The sequence below is a fragment of the Dermacentor variabilis genome, chromosome 6, assembly GCF_050947875.1.
Source record: "Dermacentor variabilis isolate Ectoservices chromosome 6, ASM5094787v1, whole genome shotgun sequence".
NCBI classification, from domain to species: Eukaryota; Metazoa; Arthropoda; class Arachnida; order Ixodida; family Ixodidae; genus Dermacentor; species Dermacentor variabilis.
The window spans coordinates 76,116,230-76,137,277 of NC_134573.1; positions in this window are offsets into that span (position 1 = coordinate 76,116,230).

Sequence of the window (21,048 nt, forward strand, 5' to 3'; positions counted from 1 at the left end):
ATATGTTAATATATTGGTACCATTCGATTGTGGTCTAGCATGCAAAAATGCTAAACAAGGAGAAACAACTTTAATTTGCGCATGTCAAGTTCTGCAAGCAAATCAATTAAGCCGTTACACATGAAATGGGACGCTTGTGTATATGTTCTACAATGCTGCAGTCCTGAATAGCTTTAGAGTTCAGTGATACCACTATGATTTCTCTGTAAAGCACGCAGCAAGGTTCAGCATTGTAGGAGGCTGGGATAAACAGAGGTCCATTTGCTGTGAAATTAAAATGAGGTGTTCCTGTTAGGGTGACTATAAAATTTATGCTTTAGTTGTAATCTTGCATGAGGCAGACATGATGGGAAAATTTATTTCTCTTGTACAATGGCAGAAATGCATATGTAATACTTGTATACATCGACATCAGATTGCTATTGTTTACAGGGCGCTGATTGAGTAATGTGAACTTTTGTTGTAACGTTAAGGTACGCCTTTTTTATTGTGAAAAATTACTTGTTTGCGTACCATCATAGAGTGGTATTTGCACTAAATTTATTTGACTTTGTCTATAAACCGTGCACACTGGTGCATCATGAAAATTCATCATGTTTAACATGTCATGCCACTTACAAATTTCCAGGGACATAATGCCAGATTTTTTTTTATAGCTTCTGGCCTCGGAATTGCACTTCACGTTATATTGTTGTTCGCGACAAGACTTTAAGGCAGTTTCCTCTCTTTATAGTTTCCGGCACTTCAAATTGCCGTCAGCAAGACAACTGGGCTGCAATACCGGAATCCCTACCACGTGTGGAGCTGTGTTAAAACACACGCGGAAACACGGTTTTGCCTTGTTTGACGCTGTCACGGGCTCTTCTGAAGTACAGCCAGTCCAATAACCTTCGTGGCATGGAAGCGCCGTCCACTTCTATGCGTTGCTTTTGGTTTCATTGTGGCTGACATGGCATTATATTTGCAATATATATGGTATTTTTATAAGATGTCCATAGTCCTCCTCTTCTGTTATATTTGCAGTCTCATTATTTATGTGCTGATGACCAGTGCTCGAAGTTCCATTTTATTGCAAAGTAAGCTAGTAGTACTTAAAGAATTCTGTATAGCAGAACACCAAAGCCGAACTGCCGAACAGTACCAAGTATCAGCCTCAGTGCAGTCCAAAGTTGACATTGAATTGTCACGCAGAGCTGTACAGTGTACCTCTTTGTTACTTGCTGGACAATTGAGCTGGTTGAAAACTGTATATTTATGGAGTTCAACCACGTGCTTTTCTATATTGCTTCTGCCTTCAGCAAACATGGAAGATTATCACGGCATTTCTTTTTCTAATCCATTTTTCTTGTAGCAGTGACGTTACTGCATGTGTAAGTAGGAAAAGAATCACATAGGCAATCAAAAACCAAAAATGTGGTAACTGGTAACATTGATTGTGCAGTTTGATTACTCTAAATAAGTAGATATACACCATGAACAATTGATCATTAACTTTTAATTGACACAGGGCTAATGCATGCATTAACTATATTGTATAATCTTAATGTCAGGTAAATTTAAATCGTACTGTAGCTTTCCAGTGTATGCTTCTATTGCATTCTGTCAGAGGGCTGTGAACATGTTTCACATGTGTAGAAACAGCAGTAAAACAGTGTCAACTTTATTTTTGTAATCATTTGATAGAACATGTGGGCAGTTCGCTTACAAAAAAAAGCCACAGTTTCAACGCACAGTGATGTGACTTTCTATTTGTTGCAGGTTCAAAAAAGTGAGGTGTCAGCTGTTGCCAAGGTGCCAACCAGAAAGGAAAGTCATTATAAAAGTATGTTGCTTGTATGTTGAAGTATTTTTGTTCTTATCGCTTATTTGTACAGTGGAGACAGCTTTCACAACTGGAGAAGCCTTGGAAGGATGAAACACTTCACGAAACGAGGTTTAATATATCATGGGTCTGCATCACTTAACTTCATGGCTGCGTGAGTGACCCCAATGGTTAACATGTAAAAGTGTTCACGATGTTTGCCATGCATTATCCACTTTATCTGCTGGTCAATCCTATCTTCACACTTAAGCTGACGTTGCCTTTAGAGAAACTGTAGCTGCGAGCTTGCTTTCTGGGAGCTGGCTTTTGAGAATAGAGAATGAGCGCAGCACGTTAAACGGCAGAAAAAGTTGTGGAGAATTTCAGATCCAGATGCTTCAAAGCCCAATTCATTTAGTTGCTGTTAATAATCTGCTGAAAGCTGCTGATTGTTAGGCTCATATGCTGCCGAAGCATTGCGGTAAGAACCAGTTCACTTGCAGTACATAGCAATCGTGTAATCCGCATAAGCTCGTGGCTTTCTGCTGCATTTTAAAAAACTGGTTTCTTGTAAAGTTGAGATTCTCATATTTTGCATTGTTTATTAGGTGTTGTGTCCTGTTTTCTTTTTCTACAGCTTCTTAGATACACATCCGAATAGTGAACACAACTTCACCTTTTACTTGATTTTCTAAATTGCATGTCCTTGCTACAAAACAGACTAACATCAGAACTACTGCACCCTGCTGAAAGAATCATTTTGAAACAGCCATAGTCACCAGTAACACGCATGACCGGACTGTGAAGATTGTAATATTGTTTTTTGATCTATAGGGTGTCCCAAGTATCATGCACCAAGATTTAGAAATAAGTAAATGCCATGTAACTAGACAGAACCAAGGTAGTGTTGTTTGCCGCCGCTTGGAGAGACTCATAAAATTTTTTGTATTCAAGCTAATTACATAATCACTCCTAATTAGTTAATAAACTTGTAAAAAAATGAGATCAAAAGTGCCAATAAGAAAATTGTAGAGCAACATGAATGCCTCCTGATACGGCTTTCTGTTGCTCATTGTGTGCTACATAAAAGTGTTTTTCTGTGAAAGAAGCCCGCGAATACACGTAAAGTGCCTTGAGTGGCCAGTTACATAGCAATTTTGTGTCGCAAAGCTGTGGATAAAACCTAAATGAGTTTTTTTAAGAAAAAGACTCCGCTCGGAAAATTACCCTTTTTCATGTAGCCTGTGGAGGCAAGGTTTCTTAGACATGGCCATGGCACTCAAGAAAGATGCCGAAGCCACAGCAGTTGACTGCAGAAGCCAAGACCACAAGCAGTTCCTCCAGTGACCGTGTTAAGGTCCCCTGGGGCACAAGTCTAATTCGGTGCCACTAGCTTTCTCCTGCACCTTTTCCAGCTACTCAGCCAACCAGGTGGGCCACATATGGCAAAGGGAAAAAGTATCAACAGCTTCCAACATAGAACTTGCTCAAGCTCAATGCCGTTTGAGTGGGAAATTCTTCCCTTACCATTTATAAAAATACTGGAAAAAAGTAGATGGTATGGTCTTGATATGAACACCTCTTTTCCGCAGAGAATCAGCATTGCAAAAGCAGCTTCAGAAGACTTGAATATCGACCAGGATGATTTCACGTAGATAGGATAATGATTATGAAGGTTTCTGGTGAAGATAGTGGTAGTATACTGAATAATCAAAGAGTTTAAATGTAGATTAGAAGAATGATTTCATTCCACTACCACAGTTTTATATCATCCCAATAATTCCTGTTTGATAGTTTGTGTGTCGAGCGACAGTGCTTCCTGATACAGTGCTTCTTGATACTTGCTTCTTGCTGACATGATTATTATCCTGCATGCACTTGTTTAAATTCCATGTTTAGCCCATTCAAGCTAATTACGTTCATCATAAGAAACCTTGTAGATGATTTCTGGAAACTTGCCGATGAGATTTGAGGTCGGTATGTACCCCAGGCTTAGATAAGCATTCAAGAGCGTCGTATCTTGCAAATGCTAAAGAAATGCTCCTGCTAAGCAAGTTCTTGATATCATCCACAAGGTTATTGGCCAATACGAATTTGCCTAAGTTGGGAAAACAGTCAATCTAAAACATGTCAAGCGATATCACTGACAATGCGTACACATTCCAACTGAAATAAATAAAAATAAATATAGCTCCAAATAGAAAAATCATTGGCATGATGCCATTTTTTCATTGGAATAAAACCTGTCTTCCGATTTAAATCTCAAATTCTTTATAATTCAGAGTGCTAAATACCTCATGAGGGTTCCGACGTGACATGTGCAGGTTGAATTTATTGCTCACTTTTTTGCTATAACACCCGATGATGCAGTGAAACAACTGAGATCACAGTACTTGATACTTTATATTGCTCCAGAAATCAGTTTCTCTGCCGACCACAGCATCCCACACTAACAATTTTTGACAGCAAATGTGAGACAGAATGCACATAACACTTAGGGTGGTACTATGCGCTTTGATTGTTTGGGAATGAAGATAATAGTGTACGTGTTATGGCCCTACCTGTCATTTGCTTTAAACAACAAAAAGTGCTGTTTTGCATTTTGCAAAACGGTATGGAGTTTATTACTGCGGGCGGTTTTAATTAAAAACCTTCACAAATGACGCGAAATGCACTCTCCACAGCTTTAGGCTATACAGATGGCACTAGTTGATACAGAATACACTCTTCACCTCGTTTTAGCCCAGGTGGTAATTCAGGTTCTTCAAAGGTATTTTATTATATGAAATGACACATATCGCTTCAGTTATTTGCAGAAAATTGTATTTCAGTTGTGTCATATGAGATAAATTCAATACAGAGTTTTAACCTGCCCTAAATGTATTACAGTTGTGTACCAGTAGACTGGCAGCAGCTTGCGGTAACTATAGCTTGTGGAAAAACAACTGTAACTGCTATGTTCTATGTAACTGCTAGTGCACAGACATCGGAAACAGGAATAGTTATGGTACACAGTTTCTCCTACACTGGAGTATGCATCCTCCACCCCAAAATCATGTTTTTTCTTCCTCCTTCTCTACCAGATTGGAATGTGAAGCGGGGTGTAATTTGTGGGGCATACTATTGCATAAACTTCATAAGCATTTCTTTTTGTCGGCGTCAGAGATCATTCTTGCTGGCACTGTAAAGGGTGCCTGTTTACAGCATCCGTTGAGAACAGTTCGTTAATCTTTAATGAGCAGTAAACATAACGAATAATCGAATAATTTTTATTAATTTTCTACAAATTTAGCACTCTTTGCATTCCACTGTGGTGTTTATCGAACTCTCAGGTTTTCAAATGAGCACGATGTTTGACTGCAGGATGTCATTTTGCATGAAAAAGTGCACTTGTGCGCATAACGATTTATCGGCAACGTTCTACTGCACACATTGTCATGAGCTTTTGCATGCATCTGCCACCATCTCACAAACCGTCTGCTCTTCTTTTAGTTGGAATGTAATATTAATGTAAAGCACATTTGATGTTCTAACAAAAAAAATTGTGCCCTCTGACCCCCTAATTCTCCTCACTGGTGCCTAGTGTTATAATAGCATAATCGACACCATCAGAGACAGTGTGGTTTATAATTTCTTATGTGGTAAGGTGGGGGGGGGGGGGGTTCAATAATTTGCGTAACTTTTCTGGATGAGTTGAATCAGTATTTTGGAATGATGTTTGTGTCATTCACTCGTTGTTACCTAACTTCACGTTGGTTGTGGCAGCAAGTATAATGTAGTTTGCTGGCATTCCTGCCAACATATATAATGTGTAGGCATCTTTCTTTAAAAAAAGGACCAGCTAATGGTTTGTCATGAACTAAGGTGCATTTATACCATGGAATTTTGAGCTTACGGCTGTGGCTAGTACTTGTAAATGAATGGCCACCCCGGAGAACTGCCCATAACTTTTCGTTCCATTATAATAACGGTAAAGCTTTGAACAGCATTTGAACTTAGTCTTGTTGAAAAAAAATGACCCATGTTCAAGTAAGACAATATTTCCACAGGAAGACAGAAACTTGAAGCCATCAACAGGGACATGAATATAAACAGCGCTCAATGTTTCGCACTCTTGCACGTGGTTATCATATTGCCCGTTCCATTTCTTTCACAGGCTGTTCTTTACGGTTTCATGGTCATACCCAGTTTAATTTTTATTTCCTTATTTTTTATTATTTGGTTAATATATTTTTGCCTTCACCAGCTTTTAACCAAATGTGTATTCATAATGTTGCCTTCATTTACTATTTACAGTGGTTTTAACCAGATGGATCTTGATACAAAATTACTTTTCCTTAATTCTTCGTTGCTTTGTTTCAAATAGGCAAACAGTTTATCCTAATTCCCATTTTGGCTTCTCGGAAGACTGAGCCTACTGGATTACTGATTGCTTACATGTTTACGTCGTTTTCTGTTTTAGTCATCCCTACTCTTTGCAAGAACTGGCAGCAGTGCCCCTACCTCCTCCATCACGATGACCACTGCTAAGCACACCCTTCCTGCCCTTATTTTACCACTTTGGATTCCCTTGACTTATTATATGCACCAGCTTCTCCCGCAATGAGGGTAGGGGCCAGTGAGCTACGCACAAAAAACGCTGCCGAGGAAAACATTTGCTACCCTGATGACAAGCACCTTTGTTGAAATGTCGGGTACAGCCACGTCCCTTGTTTCAACAATGGGGCACCTACATGTTTTTTTAACACAGAAGTTGCTGCTGTGTTGCGTTCTGTGATTATCCTTTTTCGCCGCTTTCCTTAGAATGGAAATTCACGAATACTATTTGTTTCTCCTAACAGAAGGAAGTTTATTCTTGCGAGGCGTTCGGAGTCAAGAGCAACTTTCACCAGGAGAAAGTGCAAGACGAGTGACTGAAGAAAATAAAGTTGCTTCTGTGATCTAAAGAACTTGAGGACTGAAATTTTGCACCTTTTTTAAATGTCATGCACTGAATTCATATCACAAATTGCAGAGTATTCTATCTTTTCAGCTATGTCAGTGGGTTGGCAAGACAATTTTCTCGATGGTGACCTGCTGCTTTGGCTATAAGCTGCCTTCATGACATTTGCATTAAAGGAGATGTACTATCGTGGAGAAAAGTACTCTGGATGTGCGGGCGTCGACCACACTGCATCTCTGCGTTCAAGACCTCTGGCAACAGTTCATCGCGTATGCACATTCCTAACGCAGATGTAAGTGTGGCTGATCCAAGCAGATCGCGCACTAATAAAATTTGGTCGACGCTCGGGCTTCCTGGGCAATTTTGCCCCCGATGGTACATTCTACAAAAAATGGATGTAGTCGCTAAGCCGTAATACGGGAAGTACCTGCACTTTAACGGATATAGTACAGATTCAGCATACCGTCTTTCGTTTTCTGAATACAGGAAACACCTATATTTTAACGGTTACAGTACAGACTCAGAATACAGCGTGTTCATTTTCTGAACACGAGAAGCACCAGTACTTAAAGATTATAGTAAAGATTCAGCACACAGTCTTCCATTTTCTAGATACGAAAGCACTCGTATTTTCTATTACGGTCCCTTTCTTACAGCTCTCCGTTCTAGAGAAAGAACCGTTCTTTATTTATGGAAAAGCGTTCGATCCCACATTACCAGCAGATTTGCCGCAAAATCAGGAAATTTATTTACAGTGTACGCCTATGGCACGTGTGCACTGGAGATAATTAACAACGTTTTACTTCAAGTAGGTATGCACAAAACCTAATTACAAAGGCAGTTTCCTTTGTCCTATTGGCCTAATTAACTATAGGTCAGTCGATCAGGCCCAGCAGTATAGCAGACGCAACGATTCAGTGGCTGTGGCCTAACCTCGACTCAACGCGATCGACATCACCTCGAAGTGTGAATGCGGCTGGCCAGAGCTGACGGTTGTGCAGCCAGCAAGGCAACAACACTTGCCACTTGTTACTGGCCCTTACACACGGAACGTAACTTCTCGCGACAGTTCTCACGCCAAAACAGTGGCTGACGATCGCGGATCATCGACGCTCTCGTTTGCCATGAATTCCCAGCATACTCCTCGTAAGCCATCGTTTACGTCATAAGACAATGTGGCCAGTAGCTTTGGAGCATGCAAGAGAGGTAGTTCGAGCGAATGAACAAAATTTATTTGTAGGAAATCTGCAAAAATCTGAAGCCTGTGTTTTGAAAAAAAATTACGGCAGTGCGTAGAGCAACGCGCCAAGAGAAATTTCAACGAGAGCTCGAAAAAACCGCCGGAGTTGCTCTTTAAACACCGAATGATGTGGAACAGTGTGATTCACAGAATGAACCTCCGCGGTTGCTTGGTGGTTATGGTGTTGGGCTGCTAATCACGAGGTCACGGGATGGAATCTCGGTCACGGTGGCCGCATTTCGATGGGGGGCAGAATGCAAGAACACCCGTGTACCTAGACTTACGTGCACGTTAAAGAACCCCAGGTAGTCGAAATTTCCGGAGTCCCCCGCTTCGCCGTGGCTCATAATCGGAAAGTTGTTTTGTCTCGTAAAAACACGATAATTTAATTTAAATTTTTCTTCACAGAAACCTGCTACATTATCCGCAAAGCTAGTTGAGTCGCAGAAGAATTTCTGCATCTTTATCTGTGACGAAAAAAAAAAACGACGTATATGCTTGTGCAGGAAAAGGTTGAGAAAAACGAAAAAAAGTGCAGTCAAGCAAAACATACCAACCATATGCATAGAGAGAGGGAAGAAACAAACACCTTGTATATAAGTGAGAAACAAAGAAAGCCATGGAAACGTAGTGAGAAAAAAATGCTTTAATTGGCTCATCTATAAATTGTATAGTGTTTGTTGACAACATGTGTTGGAGCATTTGTAATCTATGGTTGCAGATGTATCATGTTCTACCATATACACATGATTTAAACGCGTCAACAACGATTGTGAGCATATAAAACTTTTTCCTCTTTTGTTTTTTTTGTGTGAACATTTAGGCGAAAGAGCAACATTAACTAAACTTTGTAAAGTGTTACGTGGAGCCGCCGCGCTTGCTTAGCGACTGTGGTGTTGGGCTACTAAGCACGAGGTCGCGAAATGAAATCCCGGCTACCGCGGCCGTATTTCGATGGCGGCGAAATGGGAAAAACACCCGTGAGTTTCGATTTAGGCTCACGTTAAAGAAACCCTGGAGGTGCAGATCATACCGGAGTCCCTCACTACGGCGTGCCTCATAATCAGATCGTGAGTTTGGCCCGTAAACCCCGTAATTCAACGTGTTTCTGGTCAATCTAAGCGCGATGTGCTTAGATTGGCCAGCAAACAAGATCTATCAAAAAATGTATTTGAAATAAACTCTGATTTCGTCTGATTTGATTTGTTCCGCTTTAAGTGGGTGCCACATGGTTGCACTAACAAAGCTGTCGTGTACCATTTCAGCATTGCGGTATTCCGTAAAGTGTAATGCTTTAGAACGCAATTAAGCCTTTGCTTTAAATCTGTGCGTGTACTCCTACCATGTAGAAAATGCAGCGGATCCGATGAAGTCCATGGTAGCAGCGGAGGAGGCGCCGACGTATTGAGCCCTTTTCTTTAAAGTAGAACGTGTTAGAAAGGCTTTTGAATAGAATGAACGTACTCCGCGAAGGGAAGGAGCCCTCCTAAGGCAATAATCGTTTCTGCCTGTGCCTTTACTACCGCAACTAAAGAATGGCTAGTTATTCTGCGCAAATATTTGTGCCTTCGAAGAATGGATACGGAGTGCAGGAAGAGGTGAGGAATGTCGGAAACAAGTGCAGGGCAATTGGAGGTGTAAAGAAATAACCTCGAGTCATTAAATGAATTTGAGAATAATAGGGACGGCATATTAGTGGAGAGAAACGAAAAAAGACGCGCTAGAGTTTTACAACGATCGCAAGAACGTAATAACGATAGAAAACCTGTACGATAACAAAGCAGCACATTGCTATTTGGGGCTCGAGCTGGATGCCTGACGAAAGCTTACAGGAGCAAAAAAGCAGCATAACATCTCACGATGACTGTCGGCGTGCTCGAAAGGCAGGCACCTAGCGAGCCGGCAACGGCGAGCGGAGACCCGCGCTGAGTAACGGCGACTTCGTAGATGATGTAGGCCATCGTCGGGGCGCGCGAACGCCCAACTTCAGGCACAAATAAAGTTGGCTCCAATCGAATCCAATGCGGACGGCAATGCGTTTGGCATCGAATTAATACAGGGACACAACGAAACCAGTTATGTATGAGGTCTGTAGCGTAGTTGGAATGTGATTTCGAGCTTCCCTGAGAACTCTCGACACCATCTAGCGCCGCAGCCGCCAAGTCGGCGCGTGGCCTCCGAAATGCGTGGCATACCACTGCGAGCGAACGCAGAAAAACGCACAATGCGGCCAACCGTGGGCTCCCTTGACACTTCTATATGGTCATGCTGCGTCATCTAGTGGCACTGCCGAGAGTGCTGCCTGTGTTTTCGGTCACGAGAAGCGTGGAGTTCGGGCCCGTGCGAGCGCGGCGAACTTTTCCTTGACTTGCCGTAGACCCTGTGGAACATAGCCAATGGCCAAAATTGGCGAGAAGTTCATTGAAGGGTGGCACACAGCTCGTGCATTTATAATGCAGCTAACTAAAGCGTTGGCGTGAAAGACATTCTTTTAGACGCGGTACACACCCAGTGGATTTGTGCTGAACGGTTGGATTCCGCTCAGCATAGGAGAAAATTAAGGGATCAATTCCTCACTGTAGAACGGCAGATTACCTGTGGCAGATGGCTAGATACCCAAGATAACGTGGAAGGCGTTCATTGAATAACGTCACAAACGTACTGACACATGCCTAGTGAACCAAGTTGACAGCAAAGACGTTCCACGGAGACCAGCATAGACCGGCTGGGACATACCTAGTCATCCAAGTGAGCGTGAAAGAGTTTCATTTACAATTGTACCTACCGGCTTCTGTATCTACAGTGACCCATGTCGTCGCAAAAGAAGGTTTTACGAGCATTAGCTCTTACTCATCACGTTTCTCGATATCTTGGGGTCTGCTTCCACCTCCCTTCGGCGTCAAATTTTCAAAGTTTGAGGAATAGCAATCCAATAGTAATCCAATTATATAATATAATAATAGCAACCCCATTAGCTATCGGTTGATGATGTAATTAGTATACCAAATTGGTGATTGATTGGTGACGTCAGTGATATATCAAAGATGGCCGCCAATTGATGACGTCACCGATAAATCTAATATGGCAACCAATTGATGACGTCACCGATAGATCGAAGATGGTGGCCCCCACAGTAAATCAATAGCAACCCTACTGCTGATTGGGGACGTCGCATGCCTGTGACGTCACAATCCATAATAGCGGCCAAATTCTAGTGCGACGCAATCCAATATTGCGGATAGAAGGGAATCCACATGATTATGACGTAATAATCAAAGATGGCGGCATAGTTTCGGAATATTAAATCGAAGATGGCGATGAAATTCGGGCGCCAATGATGACGTAACGGTCCAATATTATTACAATATTGTCGAGCGATACTCAAGAGGCGAGCTGCCGCGAGAACGACGATGAAGTTGGTCGGTGCCCGTGGCGCGAGCGATTGTCAGCCTGGCTGCCTGGCTTCAGTGTAAATGGCCTGTAAATAGCCTCTTTCGTCTGTGTCTTTCAACACGTAACATTCTGGTGGAGGTCAGCGATCCCCGTCCTCCCCACGGAACTCCAAAGCGGTCGGCACACCGAGCTTGTCACCGTGCTTCCCGGTGACTAGCCTGCCTCTGCAACGGCTTCGGCTTGTCCGACTGCTCTAATCGTCACGGCTGCCCCACGTCGTGCCCCAGGTGTGTTATCTGGCCTGGAGGGACAGAATGTCGACGACTGTATCAAGCTCTATGAAAACGCCAGTGCTAATAACAGGTGGGACCCAACGATTATGCTCGCCAATATCATCTTTTATCTCGGCGGCAGCCCACGCATGTGGCACCCAACGCATGACGACGAGATAACCAGTTGGGACAGTTTAAAGAAAAGCTAACTAATCTTCGGAAGAAAGGCTTACAATCCTCATGGGGTACTGCAGAAGCCGCCGCCTTCTCTTGTCACGTCACTCTTCTAACCTCACCACCCATTCTCGCCCACTTCGACCCTGATGCCCCTACAGAATTACCTACAGATGCCAGCGGTCATGGCGTAGGTGCCGTCTTAGCCCAGCGTCAGCGTGGCCAGGATCGCGTTATTGCTTATGCGAACCGCCTCCTAGCACCATCGGAGCGCAACTATTCCATTACGGAACGAGAATGCCTTGCTGTAGTCTGGGCGGTTGGGAAGTTCCGTCCTTACCTTTTGCGGTGGCCCTTTTTCCGTAGTCACTGACCATCATGCTCTCTGCTGGCTCTCATCGCTAAAAGATTCTACAGGCCGGCTTGGTCGATGGGCTTTGAGGCTACAAGAATTTTCATATTCCGTGGTGTACAAGTCTGGCCGCCTGCACCAAGATGCTGCCAGCTTGTCGCGTTACCCTATTGACGACTCTGACTCCTCCAATATTGCCAGTGCGTCTTGCGTATTCTCTGTATCCCAGCTGCTTCATTTCGCCGACGAGATACACGCCGTGGTTATTCGGTGGCTATGGTGTTGGGCTGCTGAGCACCAGGTCGCGGGATCTAATCCCGGTCACGGCGGCCGCATTTCGGGGGGGGGGCGAAATGCGAAAACACCGGTGTGCTAGATTTAGGTTCACGTTAAAGAAACCCAGGTGGTCAAAATTTCCGGAGTCTTCCACTACGGCGTGCCTCACAATTAGAAAGTGGTTTTGCACGTATAACCCCCTAATTGATTTCGCCGGCGAGAAGCGCTGTGGCGCCTACATCAGAGCACTCATTGACCGTTTTGAACACTCTCCGGCCGATGCTGCTCTACGCCTCTTCGTCCTCCGCGACGGTACTCTGTACCGTCGTAACCTTCATCCGGACGGCTCTGAGTTCCTACTTTTAATACCTAAACACCTCCGCTCTACCGTTCTAGAAGAGCTTCAGGACGCACCAACGGCAGGACACCTTGGCGTATCTCGAACCTATGACCGTGTACGTCGCCGTTTTTCCTGGCCGGGCCATGCCCGTTCCGTACGACGTTACGTCGCCGTTGTGAACTTTGCCAACGACGCAAGAAGCCTTCCCAGCTCTCAGCTGGTTACCTGCTGCTGCTAGACATCCCTGCCGAACCCTTCCATCGTGTCGGCTTGGATCTTCTCGGCCCATTTCGGGAATCTACATCAGGAAACAAGTCGGTTGCAGTCGCGGCGGACTACGCGACCCGCTACGCCGTAACCTTTGCTCTTTCGAACAGTTGCGCAACTGATGTTGCGGACTTCCTCCTACATGATATCATTTTGATGCATGGTGCTCCACGTCAATTGCTAACAGACCGTAGCCGTAGGTTTTTGGCCCAAGTCACTGACGACATCATGCCTGCCTGCTCAATACAGCATGAAGTTACCACCTCCTACCCCCCTAAAACGAACGGCCTCAGTGAGCGTTTGAACCGCCCCCTACGGACATGCTATCCAAATACGTTTCAGACGACCACCGCGACTAGGACCTGGCTCTATCTTACATTACCTTTGCATACGACTCTTGCCGTCTCGAAACTGCTGGTTTTTTCCCTGTTTTACGTCTTGTATGACCGCGAACCGACGCTACCACTGGACACTGTTTTTGCGTCCGCCGCACCTTCAACTAGCGATTATGCCGGTCAAGCAATCGCCCATACTGACCACACTCGCCAACTTGCGCGTGCTCGTCTACAAGTGTCTCAAGACAAACAGAAGCGACGATACCACCTCCGTCTCCGTGATGTCCATTGTGTGCTCGGCGCCCTCGTGTTGCTTTGGTCACCATCGCATGAAGTCAGTCTGTGAAAAACTGCTTTCCTGTTACACATGCCCATATCTTGACGCAGTAAAGGCAAGGCGCAGAAGAGCAGGACTCAGTAAGAAGAACACAAATGACAGGACAGTCCTGGTCTTCAAACAACGACAGTCCTGGTCTTCTGCGCCTCGCCTTTACTACGTCAAGCATGAATCAACTAGCCCAAGTAGGAGTTTTACATGCCCATATTGTGGGCTCCGCAGAGTGACCGATGTCACCTATGAAATCATTCTAGCCATGCCCACTACGCCTTCCGCTGTGACAACCAGTGACATTGTCCATGTTGCCCGGCTGAAGCCCTACAACTCTTTACGCACCTTGGATATTTAACAGCACCGTGACGGTGCTTTTGCCGCCGGGGAGGAGGGGGTAGTATTATGATATCATCGAGCGATGCTCAAGAGACGAGCCACCGCGAGAACGATGGTGAAGTTGGTCGGTGCCCTTGGCGCGAGCGAGTGTCAGCCTGGCTCCCGTGTAAATAGCCTGTAAATAGCCTCTTTCGTCTGTGTCTTTCCACACGCAACAATATTGTAGATAGAGGAGGAAGGAAGGCAGAAAGGAAATCAACTTTATTTAAGGTCCTGCAGGCCACGAGAGCTTTGGGGTTCTCATGAAGTCTCCCACGACGGAATCGGGAGGTTGAGTTTCCTGGCGGCGTCATGGATCTGCTGGACGCCTCAGAGTTGGGGAGCGAGATCTTCGCTCCGGATTGCTTCTTGAATTTTGCGCTTGTCCGGTTCGGAGTTGATGTGAGCTTGCGAGCACGGCCAGAGTAAATGATAGACTTTAAGGGATGTATTGCAATTGGTGCAATAAGACTTGTCGTAGAGCTCAGGCATGTAGTGGTGTAGTTTGTTTTGCGTGGAGTATGTGTCTGTTTGTAGCATTCTGAGTGTAACCGCTTGAGCTCCTGTGAGCGTGCGGTGTGGCGTCCTATACTCTCTACGTTGTAGGTAGTAGTGTTTTGTGATTTCATTGTATGTAGTGGGGGCGTCCTTGTTCTCCGGGTGGTCGGATGAAGGCGCGCGGTCTGTAAGCGTACGTGCAGCTTCATGTGCTGCCACGTTAAGGTTGGGGACGTCGCCGATCTTTGGTCCTAAGTGTGCCAGGAACCAGTATATGACGTGGTTCCAAATCTCTTTCTCTGGGACGATTCTGAGAGCCTATGCGCTGACCGTGCACTTTCGAAAAGCTCCGATAGCGGCTATGGAGTCGCTGTAGATGTGTGAAAGATTGTTGTCGGTGAGCGCAAGGGCGATCGCAACCGGTTCGGCCTTTTCGGGCTTCCTTGCAATTACGGTGGCTGCATGTCTTGTGGATCCGCGGCCGTCCACAACCGCCACTGTGAAAGCTTTGTTTCTAGTGTATGCCGCCGCGTCCACAAACGCTGAGCGTTCGCAGTTCGCCAAGGGTTGGTTAAGGAGGAATTGTCCTCTCGCTTGTAGTCTGTCCTTATTGTTTTCGGGGTGTGTATAGGTCGGGCAGTGATCTTGGTGCGGATGTCCCTTGGGAGATCCGCAAAATCTTTTTATACATTTCCTTGAGCAAAGCTTAGCTTCCCTAGGATCGTGTGCACCAAAGGCATCGTCGAAAGCCTAGCAAGCTGGGCGCGCGGCTGGGCTGCGGCAATTTCTTCCAGGGTGTTGTGCACTCCCAGGTGCCAGCGCTTCTCATTGCTAGTGCTGGTCGGAATGCCGAGGGCTTGCTTGGTGACATTTCTGATTCGCGCATTGAGTTTGTCTCTTTCGGATCTTGACCAATTGAGCACAGCCGCAATGTGTGCGAAGTGACACGTAACGAACGCGCGTGTGAGTTTGATGAGAGTATGTTCCTTGAAGCCCCTGTGTCTATTGGGAGTTCTTCTGATGAGCCCGATGGCATTGTTGGTCTTGGTGATGAGCTTCTGAAGCGTAGAGGCATTGACGTCTTTAGTCTCTACGCTCATACCGAGGACTCTGTTTTGTCAACGCACGGGATGGCGTGTCCCGAATTGGTTCGTACGGTAATTTCCTCATTATAATCGAAATATGACGAGTATGGCCTGCGGCCCTTCTGCGTGGGCCTGCGTACGAGCAGCTCCGACTTTGTAAGCGAGCATGAATGAGTCCTGTGAGAATTAGAAATTCTTCTACGGTGTTAACTGCTTCTTGCAAGATGTCCTGTACAATGCCCGAGGTTCCTTTGGAGACCCACATGGTCACGTCTTATGCGTATGTGGTGTGCTCGAGCCCATCGATCTGTCCGAGTTTCTCAGGAAGTCCCGCCATGGCAAGATTCAGGAACTACGTGATTATGACGTCATGGGACGAAATGGCGCCATTGTTTTGCTTTCGAAATCCAAGCTGGCGGCTCTCAGTGTCACGTTATAGCCGAGACGGCGGAAACAAAGATTAGTTGTACCATCATCTTCTGCCACGCCCGTCTCTGGCGTACCCGCATTCTGTAAAGCGCAATGCTCACATAGAACTCTCGTGTGTTACGCAAGGTTGGCGTTTGGATGGAGTGCGAGAGAAATTTGAACGTGAATTATATGTCAATACGGACACTGTTATTAAAGTTTAGTCTCTACATCTACTTCTACAATAGTACTCAAACACATGAAACGAAGAAGGCGTGACAACCACGGACTGACGACGAAGGCGCGGTGAGGACAAAATGATAGCTCAGTAATGACGATAGAATGAAGATTGCGCCACCGATAGCAGCACTGCCTCACGAAAACTATCACAATAAAAGGAGGCCACTCAAATAACCTCAACGGAACAGGCACCCGTCAAACAGTGGTAATGGCGTTGACCTGTTGAGCACATGGTCATGAGTGCGAGCCAGGCTTTGGAAGTTGTGCTCCGATCAAAGCAAAATACAGAAACGCTTGTGCACCGTGCATTCTGTAGAAGACAAGCAACCCCAGCTGCTAAAAATTAGTCCGGAGTATCTCTGCAAGGCGTGCTTCGCCACCAGATCGTGGTTTCTGCCGCGCAAGAACCCCAGAATTTATTATCGACAATGACATGCTTATGCTGAACCTTACGTCCAGACTTAAAGGGAAGCTGAAACACTTTTCGAAAAAAATGATTTCTCCGCAGCATTCTACAGTTTTGAGTCCCCTGAACACGAATATCTGGTTCAAAAAGGGCGGAAACAAGCGGAAGCGGCTGTTTTTTTTTTTTCAAGAAAACGCGCGCCAGCGCCTCAGGGCATCGCGCAAACGCCGCTGTTGCCCGTGATTGGTCGAGGTCGCTGTGACGTCAATCGCGGCAGTCGCCGGTCGGCGCCGCCGCATGCCGCCGTTTCAGAGCGTAGCACGCTGTTCTGTTCTTCATAGCTGAGTTGTAAACATCATGGAACGTTCTCGCTGTCTCGGACAGCTTGTATTTTCGCCGTACATGTTCGAACCGACAGCCGATACGGAAAACGATGGCGGCAATGGCGGTAACGGCGGCAACGACGATGTTGAGCGTGCCAACAGAGAGAGCTATTTGTGCACCTTCTCGCGCGTTGGAAATCTTAGCTGGTACGTATGTTTTTTTTTCATGTAGCTGCACGTTCCAATGGCGGGAGAAAAAATGCGCTAAAGTGTCACTGGGAACTTGCTGCTGGAAGAATGCCGAAGCACTAACTTCTCATTAGATTGTAAACACGGGTGCAATTCCGCGATGTCAAGCACCTTGCCGCTGCTTGTCTAAAGTCCTGTGGTTTTTTTAGTGTTCATACGCGATCGCGAACATAAGTGCCGCGTTTCAAACCGCGCACTTGGAGTGCTGCGAGGTACAGTCACGGAAGTTGCTTATCATACACATCCAGGGATGGCCAGAGGTATTATATGTGCAATATTCATACTTTGGTTCGACGACTTTGCGATTGTGGCTCGATCAAGAATCGGTATGCGTGCTCCATGCTAGTGTTGAAATAAAGATATTAGGCTGTTTTAGCACCGCCGCGTGGTAAACACGATAACTGCAATCGTACGTCGAATGTCACTAGGCAAGCCTATACTCCATTTCATACCTCAGGTGCAACGCTGTGGGAGCTACGCACGAAGTCCGGTCACCAAATTTTATTACTGCGCGCGTTTCCGTCTATGCTTCGCAGCGTGCCAGCGGCGTTTGCTCGCGCGAGCATGCACGTGAACCTGCCGCGACGGGCAGCTTCACGAAAGAACATTTTACGAAAATAGCAAAAGAAAACAAACGTGAGCGGTGGCGGCGGAAGATCTCTCGTAGCGTCGTTTAGTAAAGCGTAGGACGGAAAGAGGCATGCCAGTATATGCCAGCACGCCGGTCCGGCAGCTCGGTCGCCGCGAATGACGTCACTCTCGCCGGTTCTCTCCTCTGGCAACCACCTCACCCGGCGCTCCGGGAAGCGATGGGGGCGTGTCCGCGGGGGTGATTTAGAAAGCGATTTCCGCCCCTTATATTAACATAACGAAGAAAAATATTCGGAACCGTAAATTATTAGGTCTGTTCTTCCCAATCCCAGCAATTCATGGAAATTGAAAACCGTTGCAGCTTCCCTTTAAGTAAACAGCAGTTTTAAACAGCGGGATACAGGAGACAGCGTAACTTTCTATACTAGCCCTAATCAACACGCTGTTAACGCTTGCTTACCTCATCGGTTGCACCGGGTCACTTGGGTTTGCACTAAATAAAGTGCTAGTATTTGCAGTGTTTCCCGTGCGGAACAATTCTGCAGGGTATCAGCCATCAGTAACCACCCAAATAGTGGGAGGAAGACACAAAAGAATGCTTGGATTTGAAAGCGGTTTGTGTGAAAATAATTGGCACGTGACATAGGCTTCGTTCTGTTGTAACTGCATGAAAGACAGCGAACGCTCTGCTGTTTACCCTCTTGCTATTAGTTCAACGCATGAATTGGAGAACTCGCCTTGGAACATTTATGCCAGTTGGTTGCAACTAATTGTATTAGTGGACAGGATATGACAATGTTTTATGTGTATGACTGTTTTATGTGTTAAGTTGAACGCCTACAAGTACATTGATTTTTTTGTACTCAAGTTATGACGTGTCTGGTGTTTAGCAACTGCTTTGAAAAGTCTCTTGGCTGTGTCGGCAGCTACTTGCTTCATCTGACGTTCGCTGGCGGCCTTGTTTTGGTGACGTACTTTTTTTTGGAGAACCACCACTCCACGATTTAAATGACGTTCGAGCTAGAGGAGGTTGTCGGAGTTGTCGGTCGATCTCGCTGCTGCCACCAGTTGTAAGGGTTATAGGTCGTAGGGAGGAACTTGGAGGACAGGGCTAGGCGAGCAGGATTTATTTACATATTTTTACATTAGAACAAGAGATACATTCGACAGTCTGGCGTGGCTCCCAAATGGAGCGCGAAAGACCAAGCATACAGCATGCGAGCACGAAGCTGCAAACCCATTACTTCTCGAGCACGAGCACACAGCTCACCAGCACGCTGGCGAGCACACTGACCAGCACACCCTAACCGCGCCAAACAGCTGCTTATAAACACTCCGTGCTCCCTAGATCCCTAGGTGAGAGAAACGTTCGACCAGTCAACGTAGACGAGCCGCCTTTTTGCGGGAGGGCTTACACACACACTTCCGCACAGGTTCACCGTCCCCACCGAGGGCAGACGTGGTCTTCGCAGAACTCGGGACTTACGTGGGCTAACTTGGGGCTAAAGGCGCATATTATTCCGCGAGCTGACCCCCGCAGCGTGGCCGCCGGTTCTCCTTGTCTTGCGTCTTGAAAGGCGCGTGAGACATTGCCGCCAAATAGGTTCCGTCGGGAACCTATTTGGCGGCAATGGTTACTTGGCGGCAATGGCTATTTGGCGGCAATAGGTATATCAGGAACTATAATATGAATAGAATTGAACAGGCTCTCAGGAACGGAGGAAGCCTAAAGACAGTGAAGAAGAAACTAGGAATAGGCAAGAATCAGATGTGTGCGTTAACAGACAAAGCCGGCAATATCGTTACTAATATGGATGAGATAGTTCAAGTGGCTGAGGAGTTCTATAGAGATTTATACAGTACCAGTGGCACCCACGACGATAGTGGAAGAGAGAATAGCCCAGAGGAATTCGAAATCCCACATGTAACGCCGGAAGAAGTAAAGAAAGCCTTGGGAGCTATGCAAAGGGGGAAGGCAGCTGGGGAGGATCAGGTAACAGCAGATCTCCTGAAGGGTGGTGGTCAGATTGTTCTAGAGATACTGGCCACCCTGTATACGCAATGCCTCATAACCTCGAGCGTACCGGAGTCTTGGAAGAACGCTAACATAATCCTAATCCATAAGAAAGGGGACGCGAATGACTTGAAAAACTATAGACCGATCAGCTTACTGTCCGTTGCCTACAAAGTATTTACTAAGGTAATCGCAAATAGGATCAGGAACGCCTTAGACTTTTGTCAACCAAAGGACCAGGCAGGATTCCGTAAAGGCTACTCAACAATAGACCATATTCACACTATCAATCAAGTGATAGGGAAATGTGCAGAATATAACCAACCCTTATATATAGCTTTCATTGATTACGAGAAAGCGTTTGATTCAGTCGAAACCTCAGCAGTCATGGAGGCATTACGGAATCAGGGTATAGATGAGCCATATGTAAAGATACTGGAAGATATCTATAGCGGCTCCACAGCCACCGTAGTCCTCCACAAAGAAAGCAACAAAATCCCTATAAAGAAAGGCGTCAGACAGGGAGATACGATATCTCCAATGCTATTCACATCATGTTTACAGGAGGTATTCAGAGGCCTGGAGTGGGAAGAATTGGGGATAAAAGTTGATGGAGAATACCTTAGCAACTTGCGATCCGCTGATGATATTGCCTTGTTTAGTAACTCAGGAGACCAATTGCAATGCATGCACCTGGAGAGGCAAAGCAGAGGGGTGGGTCTGAAAATTAATCTGCAGAAAACTAAAGTATTGTTTAACAGTCTCGGAAGAGAACAGCAGTTTACAATAGGTAGCGAAGCACTGGGAGTGGCAAGGGAATACATCTACTTAGGGCAGGTAGTGACCACGGATCCGGATCATGAGACTGAAATAACCAGAAGAATAAGAATGGGCTGGGGTGCGTTTGGCAGGCATTCTCAAATCATGAACAGCAGGTTGCCACTATCCCTCAAAAGAAAAGTGTATAACAGCTGTGTGTTACCAGTACTCACATATGGGGCAGAAACCTGGAGGCTTATGAAAAGGGTTCTGCTGAAATTGAGGACGACGCAACGAGCTATGGAAAGAAGAATGATGGGTGTAACGTTAAGGGATAAGAAAAGAGCAGATTGGGTGAGGCAACAAACGCGGGTAAA